This window comes from Triticum urartu, chromosome 5A (genome assembly GCF_056163025.1).
Source record: "Triticum urartu cultivar PI428250 chromosome 5A, HENAU_Tu73, whole genome shotgun sequence".
NCBI lineage: Eukaryota > Viridiplantae > Streptophyta > Magnoliopsida > Poales > Poaceae > Triticum > Triticum urartu.
The window spans coordinates 313,717,102-313,735,647 of record NC_141877.1 but is presented as its reverse complement, the minus strand read 5'-3'; positions in this window follow the sequence as shown (position 1 = coordinate 313,735,647).

Here is an 18,546-nt window from a genome sequence, read left to right as displayed (position 1 = left end):
TCGGTGTAGCTTGAAAACGGGCACACATGCAAACACCAAGCATAATATCTAGCCTAGATGCACAAAGATACAATAAAGAGCCAATCATGGAGCGGTATACCTTTTGATCAAAGTCTATACCATTTTCATCAATGCATAGATGTCCATTTGTGGGCATAGGGATTTTGACGCCTTTGCAATCTTGCATACCGAATTTACTCAACACATCCTTGAGGTATTTCTCTTGAGATATGAAGATGCCGTTGCGCTGTTGACGAATTTGAAGACCTAAGAAGAATTTCAATTCTCCCATCATAAACATTTGATATTCCTCACTCATCATATAGGCAAATTCGTCACTGTAATGTTGTTTAGTACAACCAAAGATAATATCATCAACATATATTTGGCACACGAATAATTCATCATCATAGGTTTTGGTGAAAAGAGTTGGGTCAAGTGAACCGGGTTTGAAGCCTTTCTTCATGAGGAATTCCTTCAAAGTATCATACCACGCCCGTGGGGCCTGCTTGAGGACATAGAGGGCCTTATTGAGTCTAAAGACTTTGTCAGGATGCTTAGGATCTTGAAAACCTGGGGGTTGAGCAACATATACTTCTTCCTCAAGCTTACGATTGAGGAATTCACTTTTCACATCCATTTGATATAAGATGATATTATGATGGTTAGCATAAGCAAGCAATATGCGAATAGCCTCAAGTCTAGCAACAGGTGCAAAAGTTTTACCGAAATCAATTCCTTCAACCTGTGTATAGCCTTGAGCTACAATACGAGCCTTATAACTCACCACAAGGCCATTTTCATCTTGCTTGTTGCGATAGATCCATTTGGTGCCGATGATATTGTGCTTGCATGGTATGGTCGCTTAACAAGTTCACAGACATTGTTGAGCTCGAATTGATGTAATTCCTCTTTTATCGCTTGAATACACTCAGGCTCGAGAAATGCCTCATCTACCTTGGTGGGCTTTGTGATAGAGACAAAAGAAAAGTGCCCACAAAAGTTAGAAAAATGAGAAGCACTTGAGCGTGTGAGAGGACCTGGTGCTTTGATGTTGTCGATGATTTTCTCAATCTGCACTTCATTTGCGACGCGAGGATGAGCGGGTTGACGACATTGAGTGGGCTCAGCATTTTCTTCAGAGCCATTTTCCTTAGGCGCACCAGCATGATTTTCTTCACGTTCTGGAATGACTTCTTCAGCAGATTCTTCGGTAGGTATGACATCCCCAATAGCCTTGAACTTGATGGATTCCTCAGGTGACATTTCATCTAGCACATGAGGTAGGTGCTCTCTTTGCGAGCCATTAGTTTCTTCGAACCGCACATCTATAGTTTCAACAACCTTGTGGTGTACAGTGTTGAAGACTCTGTAGGTGTGCAAGTCCTTTCCGTAACCAAGCATAAAACTTTCATGTGCTTTCAGTGCAAATTTAGAATTGTGATGAGGATCTCTAATCCAACATTTAGCACCGAAGACTTTGAAATAACTCACATTGGGTTTCTTGTCAGTGAGGAGTTCATATGAGGTCTTTTTGAAGAATTTGTGAAGATATACCCTGGTGATGATGTGGCATGCAATATCAATTGCCTCAGGCCAGAAGCGAGGAGGCGTCTTGTATTCATCAAGTATAGTGCAAGCCATATCAACAAGAGTCATGTTCTTGCGCTCCACGACGCCATTCTGCTGAGGAGTATAAGGACCAGATAACTCGTGAGTAATACCAAATTCATCAAGATAGTCATCAAGACCAGTATTCTTGAACTCGGTCCCATTGTCACTTCTAATGTGCTTGACTTCACACCGAAGTTTGTTGAAGCCCTCGAGGAAAATCATTTGAAGACTTCCTGCACTTCAGTTTTGTAAGTGATGATATGCACCCATGTGTAACGAGAATAGTCATCAACAATAACAAAGCCATATAAAGATGCATCATTAGTGAATGTGGAATAATGAGTAGGGCCGAAGAGATCCATGTGAAGCAATTCAAATGGACGAGTGGTAGTCATGACAGTCTTTGAGGGATACTTGGACTTGGTCATCTTTCCAGCTTCACAAGCTCCACACAGATGGTCTTTGAAGAATTTGACACCCTCGATGCCAATGACGTGCTTCTTCTTCGGGAGTGTGCACTACTACAGGATGTTGCTAACGCGACACTACGATCAGAGACCCTTCGAGAAACTGTGTGTGATGCAATAATCGCAAATGGTGGTGTATGAAAACCGTCAAAAAGGTGAAAACGCTTGCGATGGAGGATGCATCAAACACGGTTCAGATTTTAGTTGCGTGTGCGATGAAGGGCATATGGTTCAATTCAATTAACTGTTTGCGATGAGGAGGAACAAAATAAACGGGCATCCAAATGAAGGCGTGTGCGATACACAACATACGGTTCACTCGGATGAACTGTTTGTGATTAGGCAAAACAAAAGAAATGGGCAGCCAGATGAAGGTGTGTGCGATATACAACATACGGTTCACTCGGATGAACTGTTTGTGATTAAGCAACACAAAAAAATGGTCAGCCAGATCAAGGTGTGTGCGATATACGGCATGCAGTTCACTCGGATGAACTGTTTGCATTGACACAAGAGAACAGAAACGGTTCAACTTAACAAGATGTGTGTGTTGTGCGATGGGATTGCATGCAGGACAACAATATATATATGTGTGTTGTGCAAGGTGAGGTTCATCCAGTTGCCGCATCTAGGCCCCGTGCCACGATACGGGACTTGTTCTTTGGGCATCCTGCTTCATCTTTTCGTAGTAGGGGTCGATGATGGCCGAGGCGAGTTCAACCAGGGAGTCCTTCGTGCTGCCCTAGACCCTGTAGTGGTCACAGATTTCGACAAGGTTCTTGCAGGCCAAGCCCGTAACACTGAGCGCTTTTACATTGTTGGTGGTATCCACCGTGGCAAACTTGTAGTCAGTGTTGTTGACAACCCTGTTGAAACGGTCGCAAGGCTCTATGGCCATGCAGTAGTGGTAGATGAGGACATGATGGCACACACACAACTGGGTGACGACAACCTTCTGTTATATGCCGGGACGACCGGCGGTGTACTGGAGGTTGATGACGACCACCTTGTACTTGTCTCCAGCAAGCAACTGCTCAACGTTGTTGATGTAGTCGTCCACCATGGCCGGGTCGATGGTGTACACCACCGAGAGATCTGTCTCCCTCGCCTGGGTCTCCACTCTATGCTCGCCGAACTCCATTGGAGCACCGCCGGACATCCCCTCTCTATGTGTCGTCGTGGGTGTTCTTGTTGTGTTGTGGGGCGCGATCGAAAGGTTGAAGAGACTAAGGTTATAATGGCCGCGGGAATTAAAGGGGAAGTCATACAGCAAGGAATATCAGCAGGCCCTGATGGCAGTTCTAATTTGTAGCGCGTAACTCCAACGTGCCGCACGTAACTGCATCGCATGGCAACGCGCGCGGTGCAACCACATGCATATGGGGGCCCCAACATGATCATGCGCATGCCCAACCGCTGGCAGAGCACGCGCGGAGGGACGCGAGCAGAGCGCTCCGCGTATAGCAGTTGAACACGTAAGGAAAAGCTGTCCACAAGCCGAGTGCACCGACGGATGCGAGCAGAGCGTGCCGCGGTGCCTAACGGCAGGATAGACCTTCATTCAAGCAAATCAAACTAATACTGGAACGGACATGTCTGTATTGAGCAAAGGGATCGCACATGTCTATATTGACTGGAACGAGAATGCAATAGCAAAATAAGAATTAAGGCCACGATGATGCAATCGCAATGGTGGTTACAAGAGGTGATAAGAAAGATGCATCCATCAACGTACGACCTCATCCTCCTCCTCAACTCAGTGCGCCGGCCGGGCTACCGACCGGCGGCTAAGGAGCGGCGACTTTTGTGGCGAGGTCAAGGTGATTCTCAACAAAGGCATCCAAGGCTTCCAGCCGGCTGAAGAAGGCCAACGTCGTAGCGTCCTCACTGGCCTTGTAGATACCTATGTACATGATTCGCTCATACACATGGATGTGTAAGTCGACGGTTTCTTGCAGGGCGAGGCACCTCGCGGCGAGCGCAACCTCCAGGTGGACATTCTTCATGGCGTCGGCGGGCAGTCGCAGGGCCACCAGTGCTTGAAAGAGATTCCGACCATGGAGGCCGATTAGGGTGGTAGGCAATGAGGAGCCCGGGCACGCGGGCTAGAGGAGTACGGCGATGTCGTCCGTGAGCTTCTTGACGACGGCGAACCTGTTGGTGGTGCGAACGATCATCTAGTCCAACTAAGAGTCGTAGCTGGCGTCGATGGCGGCCATCCACCAGCCGGTCGCCAACACCGTATGGAGATGATCCACGGTGCCATGCCGCAGGCCGGCGTCGTGGACTATCTGGCACAGCCGCTGGCTTCTCGCGTGCATCACCGCCATGGGGCTAGAGTGGGCACTTTTGCGCTTATTAGTGTAGGTGCTTAGGCAAATGCTTAGGTGCGTACGATGTGGTAGATGCATTGGAATGGAGGGGCACCTTTATATGAGTGCAAACTGCGTTGCATTCACATCGTGCTGCCTCTCTTTTCCCGGTCCTCCCATTACTTCCCTCATGCATTCACACGATGCTAATTGAAGGAGGTTGCATCATTGGCCGTTCAACATTTCGGGAACAGCTACCCTCTCCCACATCTGCATTAAAGCCGTATCGGGAACTGCGCCACCCGCTGTCAAATCGAATAGTACTGCGCCGCCCGCTGCACGCCTAGCTGAACACGCGTCCTCACCTCCATCTATGCTTAATTACTGAATTTTAGTTGCAAAAATTAGATACTGCTAGTGATTTTTAGCTTCATATTTTGACAAATCGCAGTGTTACAAGGTTGGCAAATGGCAATGTTACTAGATCAACAAATGTCAATCTTTCTAGTTTGACAAATGGCAACATACCCAATATGATAGATGCAAATCGCACCAAATTGTTTGTAAGTGGTTCACACGGGTCATCCAAAAGAACCGTTAGTGTTCAAGAGATGCACAAATCCTGCTCTCACTTTGCATACGAGTGTTCTATCTGAAACCGTCATGCTTGTTGTGAGAAGCTCTGGGTTGTGATAATCATATGCCCAAACCTGCCCCAAATGGGACAAAAAAATTACCACGTCATGTTGATGCCGCTCCATGATAGCATGCCAAGTTTCATGAATTTCAGACGAGTTTTGGATTTACTAGAATTTTAAAACCAGGCATCTCAATGTTTGCGGCCGAGGGACGATGGCAGGGTGTTTGGCATTCATTCCCATTTCTTGCATGGGACCTAAGCATGCAACCAAGGACAAAATATTTGATTTTTCAACCAATTTATATGTACCCGAGCATGTGCATGTAGTTCAAATTTGAATTATGTACATAAATGCATTCCAAACTCACTTAATGCATAAAAATGTCCAAATGAACCACGAAAAATCACAAAAAATAACACAACACTCCTTTTGTTCTATGTTGACACGAGAAAGAAATTGAAAGCAATAAGAGGCAATGGATATCGTTTCGTCCCCAAAGGTGGGGCGTTCCCTATCGAAACCATCATGCTTGTTGTGAGAAGCTTTGGTTTGTAAGAAGCGTATACCCAAACCTGCCCCAAATGGGACAAAAAATTTACCACGTCATGTTGATGCCGCTCCATGATAGCATGCCAAGTTTCATGAATTTCAGAAGAGTTTTGGATTTACTAGAATTTAAAAACCAGGCATCTCAATGTTTTACTAGCAATCAATGGTGCCCTGCTGTTTGAAATTCATTCCAATTTCTTGCATGGGACCTAAGCATGCACCCAAGGACAAAGATTTGATTTTTCAACCAATTTATATGCACCAGAGCATGTGCATGTAGTTCAAATTTGAATTATGCACATAAATGCATTGAAAACTCACTTAATGCATAAAAATGTCCAAACGAACCCCGAAAAATCACAAAAAATAACACAACACTCCTGTTGTTCTATGTTGACACAAGAATTTTTTTGAAAGCAATAAGAGGCAATGGATATTGTTTCATCCGCAAAGGTGGGGCGTTTCCTGCCGAAACCATTATGCTTGTTGTGAGAAGCTCTGGTTTGTGAGAAGCGTATACCCAAACCTGCCCCAAATGAGATAAAAAATTACCACGTCATGTTGATGCCGCTTCATGATAGCATGCCAAGTTTCATGAATTTCAGACGAGTTTTGGATTTACTAGAATTTAAGAATCAGGCATCTCAATGTTTTGCCGACAATCAACGGTGCCCTGGTGTTTGAAATTTATTCCCATTTCTTGCATGGGACCTAAGCATGCACCCAAGGACAAAGATTTGATTTTTCAACCAATTTATATGCACCGGAGCATGTGCATGTAGTTCAAATTTGAATTCCGCACATAAATGCATTGAAAACTCACTTAATGCATAAAAATGTTCAAATGAACCCCGAAAAATCACAAAAAATAACACAACACTCCTGTTGTTCTATGTTGATGCGAGAAATTTTTTGCAAGCAATAAGAGGCAATGGATATCGTTTCGTCCCCAAAGGTGGGGCGTTCCCTACCGAAACCATCATGCTTGTTGTGAGGAGTTGTGGTTTGTGAGAAGCGTATACCCAAACCTGCCCCAAATGGGACAAAAAATTTACCACGGCATGTTGATGCCGCTCCATGATAGCATGCCAAGTTTCATGAATTTCAGACGAGTTCTGGATTTACTAGAATTTAAGAACCAGGCATCTCAATGTTTTGCCGGCAATCAACGGTGCCCTGGTGTTTGAAATTCATTCCCATTTCTTGCATGGGACCTAAGCATGCACCCAAGGACAAAGATTTGTTTTTTCAACCAATTTATATGCACCGTAGCATGTGCATGTAGTTCAAATTTGAATTATGCACATAAATGCATTGAAAACTCACTTAATGCATAAAAATGTCCAAACGAACCCCGAAAAATCACAAAAAATTACACAACACTCCTGTTGTTCTATGTTGAGACGAGAATTTTTTTGAAAGCAATAAGAGGCAATGGATATCGTTTCGTCCCCAAAGGTAGGGCGTTCCCTACCGAAACCATCATGCGTGTTGTGAGAAGCTCTGGTTTGTGAGAAGCATATACCCAAACCTGCCCAAAATGGGACCAAAAATTTACCACGTTTATATGCACTAGAGCATGTGAATGTAGTTCCATTTTGAATTATGCACATAAATGCATTGAAAACTCACTTAATGCATAAAAATGTCCAAACGAACCATGAATAATTCCAATTCTTTTATGACACACATATAGTTGCATGATCACTGCAGATAAACAGTCTAGCCATTCAAACACCATCCATGGCTGCTGTGACCCCATTATGTAATTCAAATCAAGATGAAAAATCAAGTAGATCCCACACAGTTTATTAGAACCAACTGTGTGAGATGCAGCACAAAATATCTTTGGATCGTGTCTGAATAAGGGACCGTGTCTGATGACACTTTGCGCGCTAGTTTTTTGGCTGAAGCGATTCCAAATTTTCGGCTTCGGCAGAAATATCTTCCTCCCTGCCCCTCCCCCTTACCAAAAGCCACATTTCCCCTGTTTCTGCCTTCTTTTCCAAGTTAAGACCTTCACTCCTTGCTTGCAGCGCTGCCGCCTCCTCGCTGACGACCCTCCTTCACGCTGCTCGGCCTCGCCTATCCAGGCAGGTAATCCACACCCGACCCCCATCCTCCTCCTCCTTCCACATCCCACACGCCCTGACCGCCGGCGCGAGCGCGACACCTTCCACCCAAATCCTTGACCCCTCCACCAAATAAGCGCTGGCCTAAGTCATGGTGCACACAGTATATCTAGGACCTCAAGGAGCATTTGGCAGCGGAGAAGCAAATCGCGGCCGCACACGCGGATGAGGTCACGATGGCTGCCATTCGTGCTGACCCCCAGATCTTGGAGGAGCACCTTGCCGCCGAGGCCACCGTTGATGCCTCTCGCGCCGATGCCGCGACGCGGTTGGCTGCTTTAAACGACAGTTTGTGGCATTTTCTTGGGGCCACCGTCGGTGCCTTCGATGAAAACTACGAGGTGTTTTCTCAGCGTGCACGTGCTTACCTCATCTCGAGAGCCAGCAGGTTGGTGCCCGGAGCGGCTCAGGCAACTCACCACTACAACTAGGGCACCCACGATGCGGAGGCCTCGCCCTCTTCCATGTCCAAGGAGCCAATCGTCATTGTTATCTCCAACAATGAGGAGTAGCTTGTCTTATTAGCTCACTATAAGGACCCATGTTTAGTTTGCTAGCTACTGCCTTTCCTTAACAAATTCTAGTGAATTGTGCTATCTACTTTTACCATGCAATCTTCTGCTATAGTGTATATGTTCTATATGTCATGCAATGTGGTGTTCAATTAACTACTTGGTTCAATTCTGCAAATGTGATGTTCAATTCTTCAGGGTGCAATATCTCCAAGTTGTTAAGAATGCTTGGTTTGGTTAACTGTTTGATCTTCTATTAGGAGTATGTTATATTGTTCAATTGGTGATTAGTTAACTGCTTGGTTCATTTGTTGTGGCTTGGTTCACTTGTTGTGGTGTTTAGTTAACTGCTTGGTTCAATTCTGCAATGCAATGTTCAATTGTTGTGGCTGCATTCTGTTATTATATACCATGTGAGGAATAAATCGAATTTCGTTGTACTAAATACATGAGAAACAAATACAATTGCTATATTTCCAAGTTGTTAAGCATGCTTGGTTTGGTTAACTGTCTGATCTTCTATTAGGAGTATCGTTATATTGTGCAATTTGGTGCTCAGTTAACGTTTGGTTCATTTGTTGTGGTGTTTAGTTAACTGCTTGGTTCAATTCTGCAATGCGATGTTCAATTGCTGTGGCTGCATTCTGTTATTGTATACCATGTGAGGAATAAATTGAATTTGGCTATAATAAATACATGAGAAACAAATACAATTGCTATATTTCCAAGTTGTTAAGCATGCTTGGTTTGGTTAAATGTCTGATCTTCTATTATGAGTATGTTATATTGTGCAATGTGGTGCTCAGTTAATGTTTGGTTCATTTGTTGTGGTGTTTAGTTAACTGCTTGGTTCAATTCTGCAATGCGATGTTCAATTGTTGTGGCTGCATTCTGTTATTGTATACCATGTGAGGAATAAAGTGAATTTGGCTGCACTTAATACATGAGAAACATATACAAGTGCTATATTTCCTAGTTCTTAATCATGCTTGGTTTGGATAAATGGGTTTTCCATGTGGCTTGAATTAATCTGATGAATCTGCAATGTGCTTATTTTTCATCAACATATTTTACTGATAGCATGCGAGCCCTTACTTAACCTGATGACTAACTGCCTTATATGTGTTGCAGGGAAACAATGGGAAGCACTAAGGTTTACAAGATGGTACTAACTATTATACCTTGCCTTTTTTATTCCTTTGCCCCATTTCCAATATAGAGAAGATATTTATGCACATCCTTGTTTTCAGTGTTCATTGATGATTACCTCTCAAACCACCTCTATGGTCAGGAGGCGAGGAAAGTTTTCATACAACACCCACGGTTCAATATTGAAGTGTTCCTGAACAGGTCGAAGGATGGACAGTCAATCATCCACAGGCACTGGCCTAAAGTTGCAAAGACCTTCAACATGAATGAAGGCTCAATATTCGCCTTCCGCTTCAGCAGTTTTCTAGATGAGATGCATTTGTCTATGTACCGTCTATGATGCTAATTTCGAAAGGTTCTAGATGTTGCATGTGAAACTTGCTGCTGGTGCAGTTGTGTAATGGGGCAGCTGAGTGCTGAAGCTATATCACATTGTACTCCGATGTATTTCAATTATGAAATCTTGCTTTCTTAATTGGAAATGAAATATATTATGTGCTTAATATGAATGTCAATTAGATTAGTAAATGGATTATTAATAATAGGGCAATTATCCCACTAATTGGCCAATTAGCTTGCTAATTGGGTTTTCCTATTGCAAACAGTTAATGAGAAAACACCATGGGCGATGACCTTGGGCAACGCACATAGTTTCTAGGAATAAACCGTGTTGGATCAATGAACAATCACACACGACATTCTTTTTAAAACTCTTTGTGTTATGCCACCTTGCGCAAACGTTTTCCTTGTAGAGACTGTGTGGGATGTATATACAAACGGAAACGTTTAGCGGGGACTGACTGTGTGGGATGTACTTGCGACCAGAAACAATTTCGCCGTATAATTGTATTTTTTAGCACTACTATACGTATTTCCGTATTTGAGCGCTCGCCGGTCGCACACGACCTCATTTTGTCGAGCATGTGTGCCAGGAGGGCATATCCCCAACAGTTTCTGGGTCGTGTGGGAAGGACCCCCCCTATCACCCACACTCACTTGGCGACGGTTCCGAATGCCGTCGGGGAAAGGGGTTAAAAACCGTTTGTTTAGGACCGACGTGTACCCGTGGTGTGCAAGTTCCTCATGCCAGCATGACCTAGTCGTCGATGCCATAACCAAACTTCTGAAGCTTTTGCCAGTAGACACATGGCAGGTTGTGGTCTTGTAGAGAAATCAATAATATACAAGTCTCCTCTCCTAAAGTCTTCGAAGAGTTTGGAATTGTCAGCTTCCATGACACAACACAACGATACTTGCCAAAGAAAACAACCATATCAAGATCACAAAGCATTGAGACAGACATGAGGTTGAATCCTAAGGACTCGACAAGCATGACTTTGTCCATGTGTCGATCCTTTGATATCACAACCCTACCTAGACCCAATACCTTGCTTTTGCCTTTGTCAGCGTAGGTGATATGCTTTAGATGTGATGGAGATAAAGCAGTGTCCACCAATAAGTTCTTGCCACCGGTCATGTGATTTGTACATCCACTGTCGAGGACCCACTCAGTAGCTTTGGGTTGATCACCCTCTACAGATGAATTAGTTCAACTTACGAACTCATATACTTCATCAGTGAAGAATATGACATCAAATTCATCAGACTGAATTTCATCAAATAGTACAACAAATATATAGCAGTATGAGGACGTGAGAAATGAATATTCATTTCTTCATGGTTAGCTTGCGCCCTTTCAAGCATTTTCAGGTCTCCAGCAAATTCTTCAGATGTTTAAGTTCGTCTGGAGACCTAATCCTGCATAAGATATTAGTTCTTTTTCTTCACCACCCACATCTAGAGGGGTGGCAAAGAGTTCATCATTCTGTGAGCTCCATAAGAAAAAGGTGGTATAGAAGCGAGTCCACTTCATTTCACAGAAGAGGGTTTAGGGTAAGCATATGAATAAGCAGAGAAATTCTTCGAGGACTTATGAACATAATGATTTAAAGAATAATGCACATATTCATAGCCCTTAGCGTTTCCCAGCGAAACAGGAGTGTTAGCACGATGATGTTCATATGAGGATATGGATCCATATGAAGAATTTGATCCATGTGAGGAATTTGGTCCATATGAGGACTTGGATCCATATGAAGACTTTGGTCCATATGAAGAATTTGATCCGGGGTTCCTATTCTTCACAGGTGGTGTCATGATGACATTCACCTGAAGACTTTTAAGGCACCTTTTGGGAACCAAGATTTTCTTCATAGGGGGACTGTTCCGGCAGTTAGTTTCAACATATCTAGCAAATACTTTACCATTCTGATTTTTGAACAAATTATAGTTGGAGTCAAATGACTCATCAGAAGAATATGGATATTCACATGTAAAGCCAGATAAAGTGGATGGATCTACGGGCGGTCCTTTTGCAGCAACCCATGAGGTTTTGGGATACTGCTCAGGTTTCCAGTAGGTCCCATCAGCATTGAGTTTCCTCTCAATGGCAATACCCTCTTTCCTAGGGTTCCTGTTGAGGATCTGCTTTTTAAGCACATCACAAAGAGCTTGATGCCCTTTGAGGCTTTTGTACATGCCTGTCACATACAATTCCTTCAACCCTGCATTGTTAGTGATACTAGTGGTATCCTCAGATGAGGAATTTGTGATAACAGAGACAGTTGAAGAATTTGCAGCAATAGAAGCATTTGAACTTTCAGGTGAAGAATTAGCAGATTCACGATCAATGCATTTCAAATATGGTGGAATGAGTTCAACCTGAGTAGAACTGATCTGTTGAGCAAGCAATGAATCATGTTCCTTCTGAAGATCGTCATAACTCACCCTTAGCTTCTCAAGATCTTGCTTTCTTTGAAGAAATTCATAAGAAAGCTTCTCATGATCAGCTAAGAGAGTGTTATGATGACTCTGAAGGTTATCAAACTTAGACTAAAGTCTTTGAAGATTTTCAGTCAGAGTTTGAGTTCGATCCATTTCTTCACCCAACAGGTCATCGCTTTTGTCTAGCATATTTTGAAGCTTTTCAAAAGCCTTTTGTTGTTTCACAGCAATCTTAGCAAGTTTAGAATAACTAGGCTTGAGGTTTTTATCAGATTCATCCTCACTTGATTCAGAGGAGGGATATTTGAGTACCTTGGCACCTTTTGCCATGAAGCAATAGGTGGGAGCGTAGTCGTCATCGCCGTCATCAGCAGAGTTGGGGAAATCATTTTCCTCAGAGTTGAAGATGGACTTGCTGACGAAAGCAGTAGTGAGGGCTAGGCTCGCCACACCAGAGTCTGACTCCTCAAATGCCTCCTCTTCCTCATTTTCCTCAGATTCAGCTTCAGAGTCCATTTCCTTGCCAATAAATGCCCGAGCCTTTTTGGAGCTGCTCTTCTTGTGAGATGAAGACTTTGAAGATTTTGACGATGAGGACTTTGAAGATTTCTTCTTCTCCTTTGAGTCTTCGGAACTGTCATCCTTGTATTTCTTATTCTTTGATTCCTTCTCCCACTAAGGACAATCAGTAATATAGTGACCAGGTTTCTTGCATTTGTGGCAAGTTCTCTTCTTGTAGTCACGGGATGAGGAATCTAATCTCATGTCATCACCCCTTGAAGATTTTCCAAAGCGACAACTGACGGTGTCCTGGACTAGGGGATACTCACCACGTCGTCTCCCAATCAGTTGGATTGGACCGAGGACCCACATGGCCATATGCTCATGGGCCAGTTCGGACAGCCGAATACATATACGAGGAAGATTCCACAAGACTTGGTGATCAAGACAAGGACTCCTCTCCACCGACGTATTCAACTAGGACTCTTGTTACCCTAAGCCTCCGATACATTATATAAACCGAGACTAGGCTAGTCGATAGATCATGATTATGTTATTCATCATACCCTTAGGTTTTAGACCACAACATATGATCTTGAGGTAGATCAACTCTGTACTTGATACTACATCAATATAAACAAGAGCAGGACGTAGGGTTTTACCTCCATCAAGAGGGCCCGAACCTGGGTAAAATCGTGTCCCCTGTCTCCTGTTACCCATCGATTCATGATACACAGCTTGGGACCCCCTACCCGAGATCTGTCGGTTTTGACACCGACATTGGTGCTTTCATTGAGAGTTTCGCTGTGTGATCGGCAAAAGGATCGATGGCTCGTTTGCAGGTCAACTGCGACGTTGGCGTCTTCGTCGCCGCCTCGACTGGTCACCTTGGCTTGACCGAGGACCGTGCCCCATCTCCAATAATCATGTTCGGATTATGTCCTTCCTCAACATCAACTCCAATCTTTATCAAGATCAGGGAGGAATCATCCATGGAGCTCGGGGGCTCAACGTCAACATTGCCCTTGGGTGACTGTGCTGTTTTTCTGAACAGTGAACTTGTATCCGCTGCCACCATCTCTTAGAGCATCGCTTTGATGATCCCTTTGGTGGAATTGTGCGCAATTGAGTCTACAACAACCATGCAAAATTCCGTCGAGTTCCGATGGAGGAATCTCCGGAAATCTACGATATACCGGAGCCCTGTCAAATCTGGACGGGAATCTAGATGAGTTTAGGGCGTGGTCTCCAGCACCTAGCTCGGACGTCCTTTGGAAGATCCAATCGTTGATCGGCTACGGAATTCCTATATCCAACACCCCTCAAAATTTCAGCTCAATCCGATCGTCCAAACTGCGAAAACCTTCCGATTAGTGCATCACTTTTCAGGTCTGTTTTCTACGCGAATACTGATCCGACCCTAATTCATGTTTCTTTATGAATGGGACAACCTTCTTAAAGGAATTTTCTCCTAGGGTATTGTACGTTGTTTTTAAACACGTGCCCATAAAATTTTAAGCCTCCTCTGAGGTAATCTTCACTATCATGCTGGTGTCAAACCAGTCCGGCAATACTGCTCCACGGCTGCCGACCTGCGCTAGACACGTCGTCGTCTTTTGAGCCGAGCTCAACTTCTTCGGATCATCATCTCGGCGAGCGAACAAGAGTTCAGAATCACTAAGGATATAATCACCACCAACATCGCCGCCCCACGAATTACACGGAGCGGGCACACAGGCATCGCCGCATGGTCACTTCATCAAACCGGCGTTGACCGCGTCACAAGTTACGACCTGCATTGGCATGGCCGCACTGTTGCTTCTTCAAGCCGATGTCCGTCACGCCGAACTGCTTCAACACCTCGGCTGACACGACAGCTGCAACGTCTCCTTACCGACCTGCTTCGTCTCCTCGGCTAGACGAGGGCTTCACCATCTCTTCATCAACTTACTTCGGAGACTTCAGCGTCACCAGCCGACCGGCTTCATCACATTAGCTGGACCACAGGCTTTTCCTCGGCGAGCCAACCTTTGCTAGCATCGCCATGCCACCGCTTCATCACCCATCAGGCAATGGGTGTGCGGATCGAGCCCTAATTTTGGGAGTAACCTTTCTCCAGATTGCTACAACAGATAAACCAGGTGCTATTAATCCTAGTATTTTTTTCTTGCTTGGGTTTATTTTTTCCAAGGAATTATTACTCCGGTTTGTTTCATCATCTATACATAGGTCTATCAAATGGTGGCCGCATTAGCAACGGTGGCGTGGTGGTTCGGTCAGTTTCCGTATACAGTTCAGTGAATGCCGCATCCGGAACTCAGACTGGCCTGCGAATTCGGGCTTGGCCACGCCTTCACCGCATCACGTCGACGCCCTGCATCGACATGACTTCGGCGCCAGGCCACATCTCTTTTAATAAATTATTTTTGTGAAAAGAAATTATCCTTTTTGGACTGCACTATTTTATGTGTGTAGGTGATCGACTTCGACCGCGTCACGTGGTCTCTTCGGCAAGCCGACGCCGTCGTCCCAATCGGCGTAAATCGGCTCGCGTGATCACCTTGTTGGTCGTGTCGCCATACCGACATGTTCGGTTGCCTCGGGGACTTCGGCATCACTGAGAGAGCTCTACCTCATCGAGTGTTCGGCACACGGGCCTTATTTCTTTTATTATTCACTTTGCTTAAATTATTAATTATGGAGAGATTTATTATTATTATTATTATTATTATTATTATTATTATTATCTCCGAATTGCACTATTTTTTGTGCACAGGTAAATTATTTCGGCCGGGCAGCGCTATTACCTTGGCGCACCAATGTGCTGATGTGGGGTTTCTGTCGTCACCTTGCCGACCTACCGCATCACCTCGGCTGGACCGGGGGCTTCATCATCACTTCATTAACACACGCTGGGGGCTTCGGCGTCACACTACCGGCCTGCTCCATCGTCGCGGTCGGACAGGGGTTTTCACCTCGCCCATCGACTATGCCGCGTCACCACTTAATCAAGCCGAGCTCTTTACTCGGACATCTCTGGACCGGCTTGGGGGCTGGGATCTCGTCCCGCCACAATCTCGGCCTGCGTCATCAACATCGAGCACATTAACCAACTAAGTCGCTTTCATGCTCAAAAACTTTCAGTTTTAAATTTTGTTCGGTTCGACCAAGCATTATACTTTTTTGGAAAAAAGTTGTTTGTGACAAAATTCCTTGTCAAACCTTTGCTTGTGACACACAAATTCAAATACCCCGTTTATTTAGGGGCTTCCTTTATGAAGCCTTTCCTCTTGCATATGATTATACTTGTACGGCTTCATCCCTTGTTCGTGTATTACGCCACAATATGCACCATGTTGACTTAAGTGTTTCGCAAGCTGGGTTCCATGGCTCCTGTGCTTACCCCTACGTTCCCGATTGTTCGGCTAGGGAGTAAAGGGAGCACCTCTGCGATTGTTACTACCGGGTCATCCGAGTTAGTACCTCAGACTGGGTGAAGCCGAAAGCTAGCGCTCTTATTGTTTTCAATTATGATTGGCACACAACGGAACTCATGAGTACAAAAAATCTATTGCACAAGTCTCATAGTAACAATGAGCAACCGAAGAAAGGTATCGATGGAGGTACTATTTTCTCCGAAGATGCTTCTTACACTTCGTTAGTAATATAGCATAAGTTCCCTAAGCGTGCTTTGTCTGTTACAGCCCTATGGCCTGATTGCCTGGTCATCGGAAACACCGTCGATACTCTCGACAGGTGGAGTACATGACACTTTTCGGCCCTTGGCCGAAGAGGGAGAAGCCGACGGTCGGTTAAGACGTGTTTAAAGTTCGGGTGAACACAGATATGATATAAGTACTTCGGTACATACAATCATTATACATAAAATTCTTTTACCCAAGTCACTTGGGGGCTCTTAAAATTTATATGAGTTGTTTTATAGTAAATATGTTTTCTTCTTGGCCGTTGCAAAGTCTTTTTCTACCGCTCCTTTTTCAACTCGAGTGTATGGTCAATAGTCGGATGGCCTGTCTTCTCTCTAAAAGCCGCTCGAGTTTAATTTGCTAAACTGACCTCGGAGAAGTGCTCCGCCTTTTGGATAATGAGCTTGAAGCCGTAGGCTGACCCGCGTGAAGTCTTGAGACCGAGTGTGTCATGTTAAAGCACGACATAAGCACATTTTTTTGGCAATTTTCGGATTGGCGCCGAACACTTGATCTTGTTCGGACGTCAAGTTTTTACTGATGTTTTTTGGTTTTCCAAGCTTATGGCACTTTTAAACTATTTGTGTGTTTTCAGCATAAGTCTCGCAGTGCAACGCTGGACACCTTTAGAGATTCGGCAAAAACATTCTCGGATATTGCTATATATGCATCGGTTTTGAATTGTGTCTTCGGTCAATAGTTGGGTTGCCCGGCTCCTGTGCTTGCCTCCTATGTTCCGCTTTGTTCATCTAGGTGTGCAAAGGGAGAACCACTGCGATTGTGCTTCCAGCTAGCATGGTTAAGCGCCTTAGTGGAGAAAGCCGAAAGCTGACTATCACAATAAGCGCAAACTGGTCAGCGATCCGATGACTGTGTTAAACTATAAGATCGATAGAGGTCACCCCATGTTAAATGACGGGCCATTCATAACATTGGCGGAAGTGTTTACGGCTTGACCTCGACTGTCGCCGAACACTACCGGGGGCTAGTAACTGGCCTCCCAAACTAAATCCTTAATATTTTGCTCTTACATTAGAGCTGAGGTTTCATGATCATGCTTAGCATGACAACCCAAAGAAAGGAACCGATAGCGGGACTATTTTCTTTGGAAGACATTTCTTATGTTAAACAATAATATAACATATCTCTCTGTGTACCTTTGTTTATAAAACCGTATGGCCATATTGCCTTGTTTGTCGTAAATCTTTGCCCTCATAAAGGCTTTATAAAGTAGGAAAACACTCCTCGGCTACTGGCCGAAGAGGTTGAAGCCGATGGTCGGTCAACAAAGTTTTGTATAATGCGGATCCGAGCATTAATGATGTAAAGTACTTGGATACATAGAATCATTACACATAATTTGTGATTTCACTCTGGATATCGATCCTTAATTCGGCCACCCGTGCCCGCATTAAGGCTCGGGGGCTACTGGGCTTCGGGCTTATCATTTACTAATATTAAAGGGGCACATCGATCCCCTGATCTGGTGTTGCCACCCGACCAGTGTCTCGGGGGCTACTGCATTGGCAATCAAGTGCAGAAAATTTAAGTGCAATATAGTTTTCGAGGAGATCATGATCCTCAGGTTGGTCGGCCACACCCAACCTGAGTCTCAAGGAATTTGCACACCGCTTTTTGTGTCCATAAGTATTCTGCCGAGCTAGGAGTTGATCCTCAGGCCGAATTTGTGAATCAACTTGAGTCTCAGGGGCTACTGGGATCAGCGGTCTTATGTCATCCTTCAGGTGCATCTCGGGTTTTAGACCGATACACACCTTGAGGGCTACTGGCTATATATATCTCGGCAGAGAATAAATTGCACCAATCAAAAATATTGACAAAAAATCGGCCCGTAGTCGGGGTGGTGCACCACCTCGAAAGCAGTCCGGCATAAAGCTCGGGCGCTAGTGGTTGGCTCCATAGAGGGCATTTCCGACATTAAGCTCGGCTAACTCCTTCAACTTTTTTGAACCAAGGTGATTTATGACACCTCGGATATAGTCCGGCGTTGGAGCTCGGATACAGTCCGGCGTTGGAGCTCGGATACATTCCGGCGTTGGAGCTCGGAAGCGGTCTGGCGTTGGTGCTCGTCTGCAAAAGATACCTCGAATATAGTCCGGCGTTGGAGCTTGGACGCAAGAGGACGCTGCCGCCCGGGAACAACTTCAACCAGAGGTGTGG